Source organism: Phocoena sinus, chromosome 16 (assembly GCF_008692025.1).
Source record: "Phocoena sinus isolate mPhoSin1 chromosome 16, mPhoSin1.pri, whole genome shotgun sequence".
In the NCBI taxonomy this organism is placed as follows: Eukaryota; Metazoa; Chordata; class Mammalia; order Artiodactyla; family Phocoenidae; genus Phocoena; species Phocoena sinus.
The window spans coordinates 61,534,225-61,553,189 of record NC_045778.1 but is presented as its reverse complement, the minus strand read 5'-3'; positions in this window follow the sequence as shown (position 1 = coordinate 61,553,189).

Sequence of the window (18,965 nt, the reverse complement as noted above, 5' to 3'; positions counted from 1 at the left end):
TTAATCCCAAAGTAAGGAACACGATGATAAATTAAAGGTAAGAGCGGAAATAAATGAAAACAGAAAAACAGAGACAAATGAAAGAAACCAAAAGTATGTCTTTGAGAAAGATCAATACAATGGATGAACTTAGATCCAGACTGATGAAGAATTAAAAAAAAAAAAGACCGACAATACAAATTATCAATATCAACATAAAAATGAAAGGGGAGGGATATTACTAAAGAGTCTTAGGACGTTGAAAGGATAATAAAACAATATTATAAATAACCTATGAGAATAAAATGACCAACTTAGATGAAATGGACAAATTCACTGAAAGATATAAACTACCAAAACTCAGTCAAGAAGAAATAAACTAATAGCCCTATACCTAGTAAATAAATTGAATTAATAGTTAAAAACCTTTCCACAATGAAAACGTTGGGCACAGATGGTGTCACTCTTGAATTGTAACAAATATTTAAGGAGAAATAATGACAATCTAGATAAATTATTCTCCAAATTAGAGTTTAAAACACTTTCCAACTCATTTAGTAAGACCAGAATTATCCTGATATTACAAAGATATAAGAAAGCTGTATACAAACGCCCCTCATGAACTTAGACTCAATAACTCTCTTTTAAAATCTAGCAAATCAATTCCAACAATATATAAAAATTATAATACACCATGACTAAGCAGGAGGCTATCCTGGGAAGGCAAGTTTGGTTTAATATACAATTCACCTTTATCACCAAGATAAAGAAATGCCATAGGATCATCTCAATAGATTTAGAAAGAAAATATTTGGCAAACTCCAACATTCATTCTGATAAAACTTCTCAGAAAACTAGGAATAAAAAGGACCTATCTCAACTTGATGGAATACATCTCCAAAAACTCTACAGCTAACATTATAACATTTAAAGACAATGTTTTCCTGCATGATCAAAAACAAGTCAAGAAATTAAGAGTAATAGAGCTTCAGAGAAGGCTGAATTCTCAATCCTATAAAGTCTCTGATACCAATATCAACACTCTAATAGCAACAGGAGATGAAGTTCAGAGCCCTTGACTCCAGGATTACCCTCAATCTGCAGGGTCTTCTGAAGCAGTTCTCTCTCTTTTGTTAAAAGACAGTAGACTCACTTTCCTTGAAGAATAAGGAGAGGCTTTATTTAGACAAGGTGCTTTATAATCCATCACTGATGGTAGAAGACAGCAGAAGTCTCAGAGAAGTGGCCATTCTAGGTTGAATGCAGTCATCCCTGGGTATCCGTGGGGGATTGGTTCTAGGACCCCTGCAGATACCAAAAGCCCCTTATATAAAATGGCATAGCATTCGCATATAACCTAAGCACATCCTCCCCTATATTTTAAACCATCTCTATGTTACTTATAATACCTAATAGGATGTAAATACTATGTAAATAATTGTTAATACAATTTAAATGCTATGTAAATCGTTTCAAGCATGTGTCAAATTTAAGTTTTGCTTTTTGGAACTTTCTGGAATTTTTTTTCCTACTATTTTTGATCTGTGGTTGGTTGACTCTGCAGGTGTGGAACCTGTGGATACAGAGGGCCAACTGTATACTACACCAGCAGATGATATTCTATAGGAAAGTTCAGCAGATGCATTCTTTACCAAAGTAATAAGGAATGTGCTGATGAGAGGGGTGCCAGCATCACTGAGAATCGCACTGGTGGCAGAGCAGCTGGTATGATTCTGTTATAGAACTGGGCACCCTGATTGCAGTAGAACATGACAAAGTCCCCAAATAACAGAGGCTAGGTAGCAGTGCCTTACCATCTAAATCAAGTGGGTACAATGATCTCAGTAATCACCAATATCAGTGGCACAGAGGCCCAACCTACAAAGAGCTATGGAGATGATTAGAGAACATGGTATCCCTAGAGGCAACATAGATGGCCATCCAGTGGGGATACTGCTTAATTTATACAATCCAATGAAATCAAGAACGGATGAACTGAAGGTTGAGGATGGACACACCAATAAAATAATATGACCCCTTAACCAGTGTCCAGCCCTGAGCCATTTTTCATACCCAGAACCCACAGAATGAAGAAGATATAGGATCTTTTTAAAGGTCTCTGAAATAGTGCTACAAGTTAATTCAGTAATAATTTCTCAGAGAACTTTTTGGTCAATTAGGTGAACATAGATAAAGAGAAATATTCAGGATTATGAGTATTAGACATATGGATTTTTAGACACATGATCTGAATTGACATTGATACCTATGACCTCCAGTCAGAGTGGGAGCATATGGGATGCAGGTAACAAATGAAGTTCTGGCCCAGGCCTGATTCACAGTGGATCCCCTGTGTCCACACACAAACTTGGTTTTTCTTGGTCTCTAAAAGTATTTTTGGAATGGACATACTTGTAGTTGTCAGAATCCTAACATTGGTTTCTAGACTTAGGGTAAGAACTATTGTATTGGGGGTAGAGTAAATGGATACTTTGGAGATACGTCGCCACCCACTCACCCACCAAAAAAAGATAATAATTAAAAAACAATAGTGTTAACAAACCAGGTTCATCTTACCGTATGCACAACAAGCCAAGACGCCGAGACGCTGAGGTTCGCAGCAAAAAAAAGGTTTATTGGCAAGGCAGCCAAGCGTAGAGAGGAGAGGACAACCTCAAATCTGCTCCCCGGAAGGAAAGTGGCCTGGAGTATTTATGGGCTAACGAATAAAGAAGCAGGGCGGTCTGAAGTGTGGGGAACGGGGGCGGCATGGGGAAAAGTGATTGGGAAAAGGTGTGGTAATTGTTCTGCGCAGGCCTAACTAAGCTACAGGGCTCTGCACATTCAAAAGGTCACCCAGAGGACACCGGCACATGCCCAGTTGAAGGGTCAGTGGTCCTATTCAGTATTAACCGGCTTAGCTTGAACCAGACGCAGCTGACTCCAAGTTCCTAGAAAACAACTCAGGCAAACATCTTATTGTTTAGACTACGGGCTACTTGGAGGACATGCAAATCTTAAAACAACCTTATTAGTGAAGCGGGTGAAGTGGATTTGCCTAATCATTATGCACAGCTTCAAGAGGTGAAATGACACATACAGTGCCACCCTCAAATACATAAAGAAGGAAGTCAGTCCCTGTCATATCTTCATTTAATTCACCACTATGGACCCCAAAATAACATATGGATCATAGGATGGGGAAGAATGTAACTGTAGAGTTAAGCAAGTAGTAACTCCAGCTGAGATTGATCATTGCCACCTGCGTGTGGAATGTGGCCATGACCTGGTGCATCACAGCATAGCCTTCTGTGGTTGTCAACAAATCCATCTGCAGCAGAGAACTACACACTGTTCAAAATGCACAAGGCATGCTACTAGACCCTGATAGACATTGAGTTTTTGAACACGAGACATCAAATGATGATATGGCCACAGCTGCCCATTATGAACTGAATTCTTTCAGACCAACCGAATCATAAGACTAGGTGGGCCAAGCAGCACTCTTGTAATATGAAAGTGGCATAGATTTCCCAGAAATCTACAAAAATAAAACTAAATAAGTTCACAGGATATGAACTCAACATACAAAAATCATTTATTTCTATATACTAATAATGAACATGTGAAAACTGTAATTTAAAACATATTACCATTTATAATCACTCAAAATATGAACTAGTTGGGTATAAATCTAATAAAACATGTATAGTACTTACATGGTGAAAACTAAAAAATATTGATGAAAGCTACCAAAGATAGCTTGGAAAGACATATTATATTTATGGAGAGACATTATATTTATGGATTGGAAGACTCAACCTAGAAAAGATGTTAAATTCTCCCCAAATTGATATGCAGGTTTAATGCAATTCCCATAAAAATATAAGCGATATTTTCATGGACATAAGATCATTCTAAAATATTTTTGGAAAGACAAAGGAGCTACAACAGCTAAAACAATTCTGGAGAAAAATGTAAATAAAGTGGGAGGACTCACTCTACCCAATTTCAGGACTTCTTATATAGCTACAGTAATCAAGACTGAAGAATTGGTGAACAGACACAGAGACATCAATAGACAGAATAGAGAACTAAGAAATAGTGCCACACAGGTATGGTCACCTGATCTTCGACAAAGTTGCAAAACAATTCGTTGAAAGAATGATAGTCTTTTGGCAAAAGTTATTAGAGCAATTGGAAATTCAATGATATGCTAATAGTAATAATAATAATAAATCCTAACTTAAACCTTACACTTTACCCAAAGATTAACTCAAAATGGATCATAGATTTAAATGTAGGATGTAGAATTATACAACTTTTAGAAGATCACATAGGAGAAAATCTTTAGGAATTAGGATTTGCTAGAGTTCTTAGACAAAGCACCGAAAACCCAATGTATAAAAGCAAAAAAAGCTAATTTGTATTTCATCAAAAGTTAAAACTTTTGTTCTTATAAAAACCATGTTAAGAGAATGAAAAGACAAGTTACAGACTTGGAAAAAATATTTGCAAACCACATCTCTGACAATGGATTTATACCTAAAATATATAATGAACTCTCAAAATTCAACATAAAAATACAAATAGTTCAATTAGAAATGGGGCAACAAATATGAAGACGATATATGGAGGCAAATAGGTACATGAAAAATTATTCAATGTCACTAACTATTAGGCAGATGCAAGTAAGAATATGTTGAAATATTGCTACATACATTTTAGAACAACACACATAAAAGAAACAAAACATATAAAACATAGTGACAATACAAATGCTGATGCTAAGGAGGAGACATTTAACCTCTTATAAACTGTTGGCGAGAATTTGTGGTACCCCATTCTAGAAAATATTTTGGCAGTTTCTAAATAATAATAATACTAATAAAACTAGCTAAACTAAACTAAATATACACTTACAAGATAACCCAGCAATCACACTTCTGGGCATTTGTCCTAGAGATGAAAACTTATTTCTGTCCAAAAACCTGTACACTACTGTTCATAGAACTTTTATTTATAACAGAATAAAACTGAAAATAACCAAAAAAATCCCTTAGGTGGATGGTTAACCCGTGGCTCATGTAGTATGTAACACTACATGATTAAAATTAGCATGTAATATTACTCATCAATAAAAAAAGAATGAACACTTCATACATGCAAAAACTTACATGGATTTTAAAGGCACTATTGAGAGAAAAAAGTCAATCTCAAAGGTCACGTACTATAAGAATACATCTACTTAACCATTCTCAAAATGACAAAATTACAGACGTGGAAAAAAGATTAGTGGTTGCCAGGGGTTAGGGCAACCCAACTATAAATTATATAGGAGCAGAGTGAGGGAGGTCACTGTGGCCATGGAATACTCCTGTATCTTTATCGCAGTGGTGGTTACACAAGACTGCACGTGATAAAACGACACTTGCATTATACCAATGTCACTTTCATGGTTTGGATATTGTGCTATAATTAGCTAAGATGTAACCATGGGGAGGAACTGGGTGAAGGATAGGTGGGGGCTTTCTTACTATTCTTCAACTTCCTGTGAATCTATAATTATTTCAAATAAAAAAGTTTTCAGAACTCAAACAGTGCTGGGTTTTTCCTCTGACATTGGAATTGAAACTGTTTGAGAACAAGTACAGTAGTTAAATTTTATGCTAGTTTGTATGAATAAAATGTTTCTTTTATAATAATAATAATAGAATAGGAATAATATTCTATTCTGGAATATAATAATATTATTCTGGAATAATAATAATAATATTCTGGAATAATAGATAGGGTAGAGGGACCTTCACTCTACCAAAATTCCATGGGAATGGACACAGAGTAGATTCACATTCACAAAATCATATGCAATCTGGGCCATAACTGAATGATGAGTGTTGAGTACACTAGTAGGCAAAGTTGCTCACAGTTTGAATTTTCTCTTAATGTTTGCCCTGGCTCCTTCATTACTAGGCTCATATAGGTGAGTCTGTGTATGTTCCATGCACATTTTTGGTGACCTCATATTCCAAAGTTGCTTAATCATTATCATCTGTACAGACAGAGAGGTGTGCTGCTTAATTAAAGGCTCTTTCTTCTCATAAGTGGATACCGAGAGCAATATGTTAGCGTCGTCTACAGCCCAAATGGAGAACTGCTGCTCTCTTTCTGGGTGGTGTGGTTATAGAAAATATAGGGGAAAACGACAAAAAAACGTGATGATGATTATGTATGACACTTTTTTTCAGAAAAAATGAAATGTTATTTTTAACATCTTAAAATGGTGTCCTAAAAATAGAGCAGTATTGTGATGTATTGAGAATGAAGGCTCTTGAGATGGGCAGTTCAGGTTAAAACCTGCACTCTGCCAGTGACCAGCCCTATGACTTAGGACAACTTCTTTTACCTCTTTGTGACCCAGTGTAAAGAAATTGTAATGGATTCCTTTTTTACAGAGCAGTATGAATGTATTGAGGTAACAATATCAAAAAAATGTGAATATATTTGCCACATAGCAATTTCCCTATAAATGCTATTTTAAATATTTCTCACAATCAAAATCTACAATCATTCTCTTTTTCTCTTGCTCACAAAAGAAATATGGGGTGTGTGTGTGTGTGTGTGTGTGTGTGTGTGTGTGTGTGTGTGTGCTTGCCATTTTATCCCATATGCCACTAATATAATTTCATTTTATTAACCAGAATCATTTCTGGCTATTCTAGGCATAACCACACGAATGTGATTTTTTCCAAGAAGACAGCACAGTGTAGAGCTAACAGAAAAGGAGTGAAGATTCAGCTCTTGGAGGTTGACCCAATCATTTTTCTGGTCTGAGCCTCAGTTTCCTTATCTATGAAATGGAGTTTGTGGTAGCTGCTCTTCCTAAAGTCCATGGGTAGTGTAAAGCTCAAGCAATTCTATGGTGCTAAAGAATAACTACAACTTACAAAATGTGCCAAGGAGGCTGAAAATCCAGCTCTATCGTCTATGACTGTATGTCTCTATTCCGTCAATAGCCAAAGTAAAGGCACACATCACTAGCTATTTCGAGGTGGTCGGCCAGTTTCCTTGGTAGATTATTTCTCTGGCCTTGGACATTCTTCTGTTAGATGACAAAACAAAACAAAACAACAAACAAACAAACCCATAATCACCTTTTTTAAGGTGTGTGTATGATAATGATGTTGAATCATCTTAGCTGAATGAGTTATGGTTTGATCAGTCCCTGAAGTGAAATGTGGATCAGCTCTACCACCTCCTTTTCTTGGCCATGTATTTAAAAACAGTAAAAAAATAAAAGAACAAAAACAGTGGCTGCTCATTGGCTCATGACTGAATAATAAGAGACCATTTATTCAGAACCTGTTATAGACTAGGTGCTTATATACATGACCTCTAATTTTTACCACACCTCAAAGTGTTTTGAGAGTTCAAGGTGAAGTTCAAAGAAGTTCAGAGACTCTTATCCCTATTCCTTTCCAGGGTTCAGGCTAACAGAGTATATACACATGGAACTGAGTGAAATAGGGATTAAAATACCAATTTTAATAAAAGTAATATTGGATTTGGAAAGTGTGGCTTCGTGCTGAGGCTAAAAGAGGCTTCTTATCCCTTCCTCCTAGATTCAAAAAAGCCAGACTTGCAGAGTGGAGCCAATCGGACTTAACCCTCAGTTGTAGACCGAAATGCTGAAGGAACATACTGGGTCTGCCTATTGTCAAGCTCCTTGGGCTTCAGGCACAAGACTAGGAGACTGCAAGAAAGAGACAAGTAGGTGCTTAACGTTTAAAGAACCTACTGGTTTATTGGGTGACAGCTCACCTTCCCAGGGAAGGAGAAGGGAGCTATGAAAGAGTGACCATAAAGTGATGTCTCCAATACCTACCCTGCTCCTTCCTGCGTCAGGAAAAGAGGCTGAGAAACAGATATTTCGTCTCCTCTTTGGAAATATAAGGCGCTGAAGGGACGTGCAGTGAGATGATACATGATGTTCACTGGCAACATAAGTGGCTTCTATGGGCGGGGGGTGGGCAAAGTGCTTTCTTTATGGCACTCATTTCATTTAATCCTCCAAACAACCTACAAAGAGGATGGTTGAATTACTGCAATTTAAGTTTGAAGAAATTGTTCCTTGGAGAGGTGAAATGCTTAATACCTGCTTGCACTTCAACACTGGGCAAAGTTAGGATCCAAACTGGAATCTGAGTCTCCGTACATCACACTCCCCAAGCTCTATGAATGAGTGTATCCTGCCTGAAGATAACTCAGTTATCAGATATGGGGACCATCAGCACAGACTGATATATGGTTCCTAACTCACGCAATCACCGTGGGAACCTGGGTCTGGATTATAGGGACTGCTGCTAAGAAAGTCCAGGTAAACACAACTTCTCCTGATAACAGAGTGAGTTGAGCCTATTTTCTTGTATTATTTAGAGTTTTCTTCAAAGGTGCTTTATATGTATAAAACACATGCAATGTCTTTGTTTGGGCTGCTGTAACAAAGTACCATAGACTTGGTGGCTTATAAATAACCTAACTTTATTTCTGACAGTTCTGGAGGCTGGAGTCCAAAATCATGGTACCATCATGATCAGGTTGTAAAGGCTCTCTTCCGGGTAGCAAATAGTTGACTTATTGCATCCTCACATGGTGGAAACAGCTAACTAGCTTTCTGGCCTCTTCTTATCAGGCTACGAATCCCACTCATGTAGGCTCCCCCTCACGATCTAATTACCTCCTAAAGGCCTCACCTCCGAAACCCATCACATTGGCATTATGGCTTCAGCATGAATTTGGTGGGGGCAGTGGGACACAAATATTCAATCCACTGCACGAATAAATGCAGACACCCCTGAACCCAGTTCAGTCATAAAAATTTTTGTTTGTGCATGTATCTGAAAGAAGAAACAACATTTATAGGTTAGTTTATATGCATTCTCCTGGTTCACACTTGGAACTTTTCTTCTGCCTCTGGGCCTGGTGTTCTGGGTATCTGGCAGGAATTCAGCTTCCTAATGGACTGACTTTCTATGACATACACAGCATTGAATGCAAGGTTTTACGAAAAGGAAACTAAAGATGGGGGAGAGAGGGAACAATTGTCTCATTAAACAGATGATAATTGCAATTATTCACCAAGAATTATGAATCACAGTTGAGGATTGCAGAGTCAACTGGGAAACAATTTGGCTATAAATACTCATATTAAGCATCCTAATGAAATCTGCTTTGCTTTAGAAACTTCCACTCTTGTTTTCGTCAAGTGCTTTGTAGAAGTGCAAATCTTGATAAATTATTCCTGTCTCCAGCAATGCAGAAAAAAGAAGTAGTGTTCTATAATAAGCATGTTGATGGTTGTGAGATCTTCTAATGGTAATAATATCACCTACAATTCAATTGCAAAGGGTTTTCAGGTTTCCCACTCAAAATCAACATTTCATGTGGTGCTCACGATGCCACATAATGTCAGGCAAGGGAAATACGCCATTACAGATTTACAGCAAAGGAGAATGTATTATAGAAAGGCATAATGATTACCCCAAGGTCACACAGTCAGTTGCTAGAGCAGAATCTGGGTCTGATGGGAATTCCTGCCCCTAAATCATATTGCTTCCATTATCAGTTTCAATGCTTTTAGTTTCACATAACTGAAACTTGAATTCAAATGGACTTGAACAATAACAGAATTTATCAGTTTATGTACATAGTAAGTTCAAACGTAGATAGGTAGGTATGATGGTTGGTTGGTTGGTTTGATATAGTAGTTCAGAAATATTAACTGATTTTTTTCTATCTCTTCACTCTCTTTTTGTAACTTTTCTTTGTCTTAAGAACGGCTCACACTATGTCACAGCATAACTATTAACAGCTTCTGGGAGAGAAAGATAGCCACAAGAAAAGAGGAAAGAAAAAACAGTGTAGAGAGAAAGTTACAAACACAAGTCCTGGACTTAGTTCTGATGGGTCAATGTAATTTAAATGCACTTTCCATACCCAAGCGCTATGACTAAGGCAATACCATGTACTGATTAGTTTCAACTAGTGTTGATGTCCATTTTTTACCAATCACTAGGGCAAATAAACTACTGTTGATTGCATTAGAACAATCAGAGTCCAGTTCTGAAGTCAGCACAGCATAAATCCCACCCAAACGCAAACACATAAGTGCTAAACAATGATGTGGGGAGATCATTCCTCAAAGAAAAATCTGAGTGGTATTGAAAATGGAGGTGGGTGGAAATATGAGCTGGAAAGGTCACAAATGAATGTCTACTCTACCTCCAAATGTGCCAGTCATTGAACAAAAATGAGCAGAGCCTAGAGGCTGCTATACATAGATCGAGAACATGGAAGATACAGTCTATAGTTGGGGATTAAGAGGTTGTAAGTGTACATTAGTTTCTCATATAAACGTGAGATTTGAAATGGGATGGAGAATGGGAATCCAGGCAAGAAGCAGTCTGAAATAAATCAATGAGGCCAGCGGTCTCACCTTTGGTGAGCTTTCATGTTCTACCTACACCCACTTTCTCATTTTGCTCCATTTTTGTGTCTCGGCTTTCTCCTATTATTAGATAGAAGTGGTAGTTAAAATGCTCACTGACAGGGCTTCCCTGGTGGCACAGTGGTTGAGAGTCCGCCTGCCGATGCAGGGGACACGGGTTCGTGCCCCGGTCCGGGAAGATCCCACATGCCGCGGAGCGGCTGGGCCCGTGAGCCATGGCCGCTGAGACTCTACGTCCGGAGTCTGTGCTCCGCAACGGGAGAGGCCACAACAGTGAGAGGCCCGCGTACTGCAAAGAAAAAAAAAAAAAAAAAAAAAGCCCACTGACAGTTGATCCAATCTAAATCCATCTAGCTGCAACCCCAGCTGTGTGATCTTATAAAAAGTATTTGACTTCTCTGGGCTTCCATTTTCTCTTCTATATGATTAATGGTTTTATAAAATTAGACATAAAACACTTCATAATATTGAAGGTCCCTTCCAGTTTTAATATTCCAATAATTCCCCTGCTCTAGAGATGGATTCATTTAGCTTGAACATTATATTTAATTCTGCATGTATGAGGGAGAAATGGAGGAAGAGTTGGGCTTGAAACCTCTATTTCTCATTTTATCGTACATTAAACGGACTTGCTCCAGTCGGGGGAAATTAAAAGACTCCTTGTGCTTTGAAATAGATCCTGTTTTCCTCCTTCCAGATGGTTAGCAGGCAAAAGATTATATACCAATACATTTCCACTTTCCTATCTAAGCCTCAGTTTAGTTTTTGCCATAACATTTGGTAGCCTAACCTAAACAATGGCTGCTGTTTTAATTGAAAACTGCTTCAGGAATTATTCACTTTCAAAAACTCTTGGATTAACAATTTAATCACCATCTCCAACTCTGTATCTAAACTTTTGCTATTACTAATAATTCTTTAATAATTAGGATTTATATTTTTATCATCTTAGGAATAGATTCCTAAAAGTGGCATCAACAGGTCAAAGAGGAAATAGATATGTTATATTGCTAGATATTGTCAAATTTCTCACCATAATAGGTATTGTACCATTCTGCATCATCATCAGCATAACCTCAAAAATAGAGTATTCTGGGCTTCCCTGGTGGTGCAGTGGTTGAGAGTCCGCCTGCTGATGCAGGGGACACGGGTTCGTGCCCTGGTCTGGGAAGATCCCACATGCCGCGGAGCGGCTGGGCCCATGAGCCATGGCCGCTGAGCCTGCGCGTCCGGGGCCTGTGCTCCGCAACGGGAGAGGCCACAAGAGTGAGAGGCCCGCATACCAAAAAAAAAAAAAAAGAGTATTCTGGCAAACTTTAGAATTCTGGCCAATAGATGAGAAATTGCATCACCCTGAAGTTTAATTTGCATTTCCTTTATGTAAGTGAGGTTGAGCACAGTTTCCTGTGATTAGGAGTTATTTGCAGTTTGTTTTTTTCCTATGAACTCTTTATTTCTTTAGCTCATCATCCTATGAGGTAAACTTTTCCTTTTGTCTTTTTAGAAGTTCTTTAAATATTAACTCTTATCTATGACAAAAGTTGCCAATGTTTGTTTTTTTCACTACGTCATCTGTTTTTTTGCTTTGATTATATGAATTTTTCTTGGACATATTTTCATTATGATGAAACCAAATTTGCATTTATTTATTTAGAAGCTATTTTAAATAAGGTGCTGAGGGAACATCTCTCTGGGAAGTGACATTAAGTCTGACAGACCTGAATGTAGGGTGACCAATCACCCAGGTTTACTCAGGACTAAGGTGTTTCTAGGGAGAGGGGATACTGAGTGCTAACCTGGTACAGTCCCAGGCAAACGAGAATGAGTTGATCACTCTACGTAAAAGTTGAGCTGAATTGATCATCTGGGGAAGCCAGCAAAGAGTGTTTGGGGGAGAGTGAACTTCAAGGACAAAGCTCTAAAGCAGAAAAAATCAAACATATTCCTAAGAAGTGCCATAAGAAACTACCGCAGAAGGAGCACAGGAGAGAGAAAGACAAGTAGCCTAATTAGATGACTGGCTAGAAGGGCCAGATCATGCGAGATCATTACACCATGGGTGGAGTGGAGGTAACTTGCATTTATTCTAAAAGCTTTAATAAAATTAATTAAATTTAATTAAAGCTGTCCTATTGACAGCTTTAATAAAAGAGTAGCATGATCTGCTCATGCCATTTGGAACTTGTTTATTGGTCACTGACTGAGTGTTGGCTTTGGTTCAGTTTTGAATCTCTGGACTCAAATCTTTCCATATGAGAGGCTTCTTCTCCTATACTGAATCTCTTCCTCCTCACTTCAACATGCAGAGCCAGGGCCCACACAGAGAGTGAATGAAAAATCTTTGTTGGGATAAACAAATGGCAGATGGATTGAAAAGTGGCCCACGCTCTCCTAACATCAATCCTATAAAGGGCCTTCTCCAGGGAACAGCTGATGGAAAGCTTTTAAAGGCCGGAAACAACACTCCACTGTAATACAGAGCCTTTAAATTTACATCACCTCCATTTTTCTATATCTTTTCTATAAGGCTCAAGGGGAAGTATTTATAGGTTTACCTGATACTGGATATTTCCCATTTACTGAACATTTTGAACTTCAAGTGTAAAAATAAAATGGTTTAATTACTCTTTTTTATTCCCTGTGTTTAACCACAGTCTGTCAACCACTCTTTTGATCCCTTAACAATATGTTAGGCAGATACCATAGCTTTACAATCACTTTAGGTTATTAGAAAAATCACTCAGCCAAGAAGGATTTAAGACTTCTGTCTCAAACACAATTCAATGGCAATTCCTCCCTCCCCTGCAATGGGCCTCACTATGAGTGGAACATGTGGTTTGATCTTGGACCCTCACATTCCAACATTTTAGAAGGATAGGGGTTAGCTGGTCTGGTTCTGGAATACTCCTCTCTCCTCCCACCTCTGTGTCCAGCCCCTCCATGCAGGGGGAGGGGACAGGAAGGAGCAGGAAAGAAGGAAGGGTGTCAGTGGTAGGAAGGTATCCATGGTCTTACCATGACTCAGCTAATTCCATTTGTTGCTCATATAATATCCACCAATGTGGATATCTGCAAACATGCGAGTGGTTTCCTTGAGGCAGAAGTTGCATTTCACTCTGGCTCCTCCAATACTGAGGGTGCAGAGAGAAACAGCTGTATCTTGTTTTAGCTCTGAGATTTAGACACACCCACTCCTCTTTCTAGGTCAGTTGCCCCTGCCTTGGAAGCCAAGTAAGCCTCCTCACATTCCTTGCCTTTGCTCTATTCCAGATTTTTTCACTTCCCCTGAGGGCACGAGGGGCCTCAGAGATGTCGTTCCAAACCCTACAGGTGTAGGACTCTGGAACTCTCCCTGGCATTCATTCCTACCCAGATCCACTTGCTGACATCACCCAGGTTTTCCTTTGGGAATCAATTCCTCCCACATCGTTGTGTAGCACCTGTGTGCTTTGAGTTTGGGTAGGATTTGCTCTCTCTGCCTTAGAACAGAACTGTGATTGGTTTAAGTTAATTAACCTTTATTTAACTCTTTTCCATGAGAATTCAGCTGGGTGTGAGTCCCCATCCGCTTCATACTAAGCACACTATCCAATAATGTCAACTTGCTCTATTGCTCTGGGTGACTCTACCTTCAAACATCTCCAGATGAGAAGCAATCCCTCGTCTCTTTGGGAATTCTCCCCAACTCCAGGGAGAAAGTGTCAGGCTCTACCAAAAATTTAAAACTCATTTCTATTCCTTTCCACTGTCTTCAGAGTCTACAACTGAACAATCTACCACTATGGGAGTGAGATACCAGCGTGTTCTCCTGTAGACATTCTACTCATTCGTAGAGTTTGAAGCCCTCTCTCACTTTGGAGCCCTCTCTCACCTTCTCCATGCGGAAGAAAGGTATATTAGATGCTCTTTCCTTTCCCCAAGTAGGGGGCAGGTATGCATTAATAAATAATGGGAAGGAACAGGGTGCAAAGAGATGCGGTGACAGGAAGCACTAAGACAGATGCTGCTCATATGGCTCCTTCCAAGAGCCGGAGAAAGGATTTCCACTCTGGGAGGATGTAGCCTGTGTGCACTCAGCCAGGTTAGCAGGGTGCAGGCTGGATTTCAGTCCTCATTACTCTCTTGGCTGTGCACATTTGAACAATAAAAAACCTACAACACCAAACAACTCTGGGCTGTAGTCCTGGCACTGCAGTAATAATCAGAGAGAACAGGGTTGGTTTGGCTATAGCTTAACAAATACTGGAGAATGGGTCTGGTCTCAGCTTGTATTTGCTCTGTGCCAGCTGTGTCATGAAAATGAGAGGCCAAGGAAAATTACCATCAAACTTCCACACTATTGGACATTGTGCTCAGTGACTTAGACTGTTGCTTGGAAAAACTGTTTCAAAATCACATCCAAGGGCAATTTGGAAAAGAAGCTATTGCTCATAATGATTGAGAGGAACTAGGCACCTAAAAAAAATTAAACTATAATTTAAGCCCCATATCTTTACCTAAAATACTCAAAATAGCAGGAACATGTTTCAGTTAAGACAACCAAACTCTGGAACCAAATATGAAATGAGGTGACAAAATCATGAAAAAAAATTAGCTTGCCTTCAGCCTAATGAGAAATGTGACCAAATTCCCTTAATTCATTTTTTCTTTGGTTTGTTCATTTGAAAGAGTTTTCTATTTTCTTTTTCTTTTTAAACAGGACAAATGAGGGCTTCCCTGGTGGCGCAGTGGTTGAGAGTCCGCCTGCCGATGCAGGAGACACGGGTTCGTGCCCCAGTCCGGGAAGATCCCACATGCCGCGGAGCGGCTGGGCCCGTGAGCCATGGCCGCTGAGCCTGCGTGTCCGGAGCCTGTGCTCCGCAACGGGAGAGGCCACAACAGTGAGAGGCGCGCGTACCGCAATAAATAAATAAATAAACAGGACAAATGAAAAGCTACTCATATTCTTTATGCCAGAACACTCCCATCTTTGGATCCTCCATTTTTTACTTGTTTTTTTCCCCATGTGTCCTCATTCTAAATAGCATTTTTCTCCCAGCTACAGGCCACTATTTTAATGGGTTTTAAATATATCTATACATTTGTATATAACTTTGTAAAATGCATGCATTTAGGGGATATTTTTAAACTTTAATTATTTTTACTTAAAAATATTTTATTTTTATATTTATATACTTAATTTCTATATTTTTCATTTTATATGTATTTTTAATGTTTATCATATAACAGAGTTATTTCTATTTATTAGTTTTTTACTCTCAGCCCTGTTTTTAAGATAATTCATCTTTATTGTGTATGCATGACTGTGTGTATATGATTTTTTGCTTCTACTTGCCACAGAATATTCCACAGTTTGCATTCACCACACTACGATTGTCCTTTCTTTAAATAATGGATTGCTTCCAACGCTAAATATACTGATTCATATCTCCATGTGAATCTGTATAAAACACGGATGGTTGTGTCATGGGATATCTGTACATTTAATTTCATGAAGTACTGCCATGATGCTCTCCAGAATGGCCACAGTGTTCTACACTCTCACCCCAGTGAATTATGGGCTCCCTACTTTTGCCAACAAATATTACCTTTACAACTGGCTTGCCTTGACTGCCTCAAGGGGACACACAGAAGACTGAATCTACTTAATGCAAATAGGCTTCACATAGTCTCAGACATCAGTGTGAAGAAACTGGGGCGGAGACAGCTGTAAGATGTGTGGATGCAGAGAGGATATTATAATTATTAATGAGGCTGATGAAAATCAGATAAACTAAATAGATGGTTAGTTAACACTATGAAGAGGGCCTCATTCTCTTACTTTCTCTTTTCTTTTTCCACATTAAAAATAAATGTATTGGGCTTCCCTGGTGGCGCAGTTGTTGAGAGTCCGCCTGCCGATGCAGGGGACAAGGGTTCGTGCCCCGGTCCGGGAGGATCCCACATGCCACGGAGCAGCTGGGCCCGTGAGCCATGGTCACTGACCCTGTGCGTCCGGAGCCTGTGCTCCACAATGGGAGAGGCCACAACAGTGAGAGGCCCGCGTACCGCAAAATAAATAAATAAATTTATTGCAAATGTCTCAAATGATTATGGAAAAACACTTTTACGATGACATTAAAAAAGAAAAAAAAATTGGAAAAGTTGTTTTGTTTGTTCTATACTATTTGTTTGTTCAAACTATTTTTTGATTATCACAATTATATATGTTTATTACAGGCATCGGGAAACTAGACAAGTACAACAATATCAAAGATAAAATTTTATACACTCTTCTTTATTCAGAGTCAATTAGTCTGTTCTATAATTTTAAAACATATTTGAGATTTTATAGTATATTACATTTCCTACACTTTACCCAAAATATGTTTCAATTTTAAGCTGGTATAATTTGAACATTTTCTTCAAACATCATTTTAAAAAGTAACTTAGTTTGTCACATTGTATAGATAAATGCAGACTTCTTAATTTCAAAGTCACTTTTGGATTTATAATTTGAAGTTGTGGTGATGATTATAAATCCCTGAAATAGATAATTTACTATACTATATGTAAAAACAAGAAAGATTTTGGCCCCTCGTATCACTGCCTGATATCTCCCCTAGTCCAAAAATAAAGACAATTTGAATTCTTAACCTATATTCTAGCATTTCAGCTCAAATTACAGTTGATATCTAGGTGGATTTTTTTATCGCTTTCTCTAAAGAGAACATAATTTAAAATGAAACATCAGGAAATCATGGCAGGGTTAGGGGATGAATCTCTAAATTTTACCTTATAGCACTATTAGAAAAATAATGTTATTATACAGAAGGTCCAGGGCAGTTGAAAGAAAGTAGAAGGACTACTGAAATTTTCCTTTGGCATTAGAAAGCGGAAAGGAATGTCAGCTTGTTTTAGTCTAAACTTCCCAATGAGAAAAATATATATAGCTTGGACAATTTTTTTTAACTTTTTGGAGTTATAGGGGAGCTATCAAGAAGTCAAAAGTTTAGCGTCAACTTTTCAGAAAGCAGGGAAGCCCAGAATGGTGAGTCCAACATTCAGTACTACTTTTCTCTGAGGCATTTGCTGATTTAAAAGGCAGCAGCTGAGTAGCTAAAGATCTGAGCATAAAGTAAAAGCTAAAATGATTGGCAGTCTCACAGGTCTGGGGGCAAAATTGGAGTCCAGGAGCCATCAAAAATGAGGGGCTCTTACTTACAAATGAGAACTTTAATTGGGAACTTGAAAAGCTGCCTTGTAAACTTAAGTGTGAACCAGATATAGACCCGCTGCTATAGGAGTGAAGTTCAGCTTTGAATCAGCTCACATCCTGATTAAAGTAGCTCCTCTAGCAAAAGTCCTCCTTGGTCTTTTATCTCTAAGCTATGCAATGCAAAATATCTAGTATCCATTAAAAAAACAACAACAAAGAATATCAGTAAGAGTTCACTCAGGAAGCAGAAGCCATACAATGCATTTCAGTAGAAATAATTTAAAATAAAGAGTTTTTCAATGGAAATTGAAGAACTGGAAGGCAGAAGGGAGGATATCAAAATGTCACAGAGGTAGCAAATATGGACACAGCCATCTCATTTACAACTGAACAGGAGAAAGAAGTTAGAAATATTTCAACAAATCTTAGAAGAGAGGTCCCTCAAAAATAAAAACAAAGACATTAAGAGAGGGGTTGCTTCTTGGCTAGTATCCTCTCTGAGCTTGGAGGAGGATTCTTATGGGACCAAGACCAGACTTCTTAGGAGGTAATGATGCCTGGCCAGAGCTGGAGTCTCTGAGCAGTAATGTTAAGGCCTGTTCTTTGTTTGTCTGAAGAATTAGAAACTGGAACTAATTGCTGCTACTTAAACAAACACCTGCTCTGAGGTGAAGAAATTTAGGTACGATGATACTGATAGAAACAGGAAGCAAATCTGCAGGAAAAAGTCCCTTCTTCTCCTTCCAATCTTACTCTCTCCCTCTAGGGTCCTGTATAGGCAGAGCCTAATGGGAAGTCAGTGGGCAAATCAGCAATGTTTTCTGCAGATTCCCTCCTCAGAGCAGAATACAGAACGGTGGACTTGAGGCTGAGAAATTATAGCCCAATAACTGCTATAACAAGTGTGTAAAAAACATGATTGACCAAGAGCAAGTGAAAAAGCAGACAATAGTATAGAAGCAGAGGGGATCCAGATACTGGAGCTGTCAAACGCTTATTTTAAAATAACTGTGATTTTTTAATTTTAAAATTACTGCTCAAGAATTTAAATGGAAAAATGGAGAGTATTTTTGCAAATTAACTGGCAACTATAAAGCCAAATGAAATGGAAGCTAAAAAAGCATAATAACTGAAATTAAGAGCCCAAGGAAAGTTCAACTTCTGATTAGGAAGTAGAAGATTAAAGACATTTACTCTCACCAAACTGTCAAGAAATCAACAGAAAAAAAAAAAATCGCACCTTTCTTTAGAGCCATTGAAGATCAGAGGGCAAAAAGAATC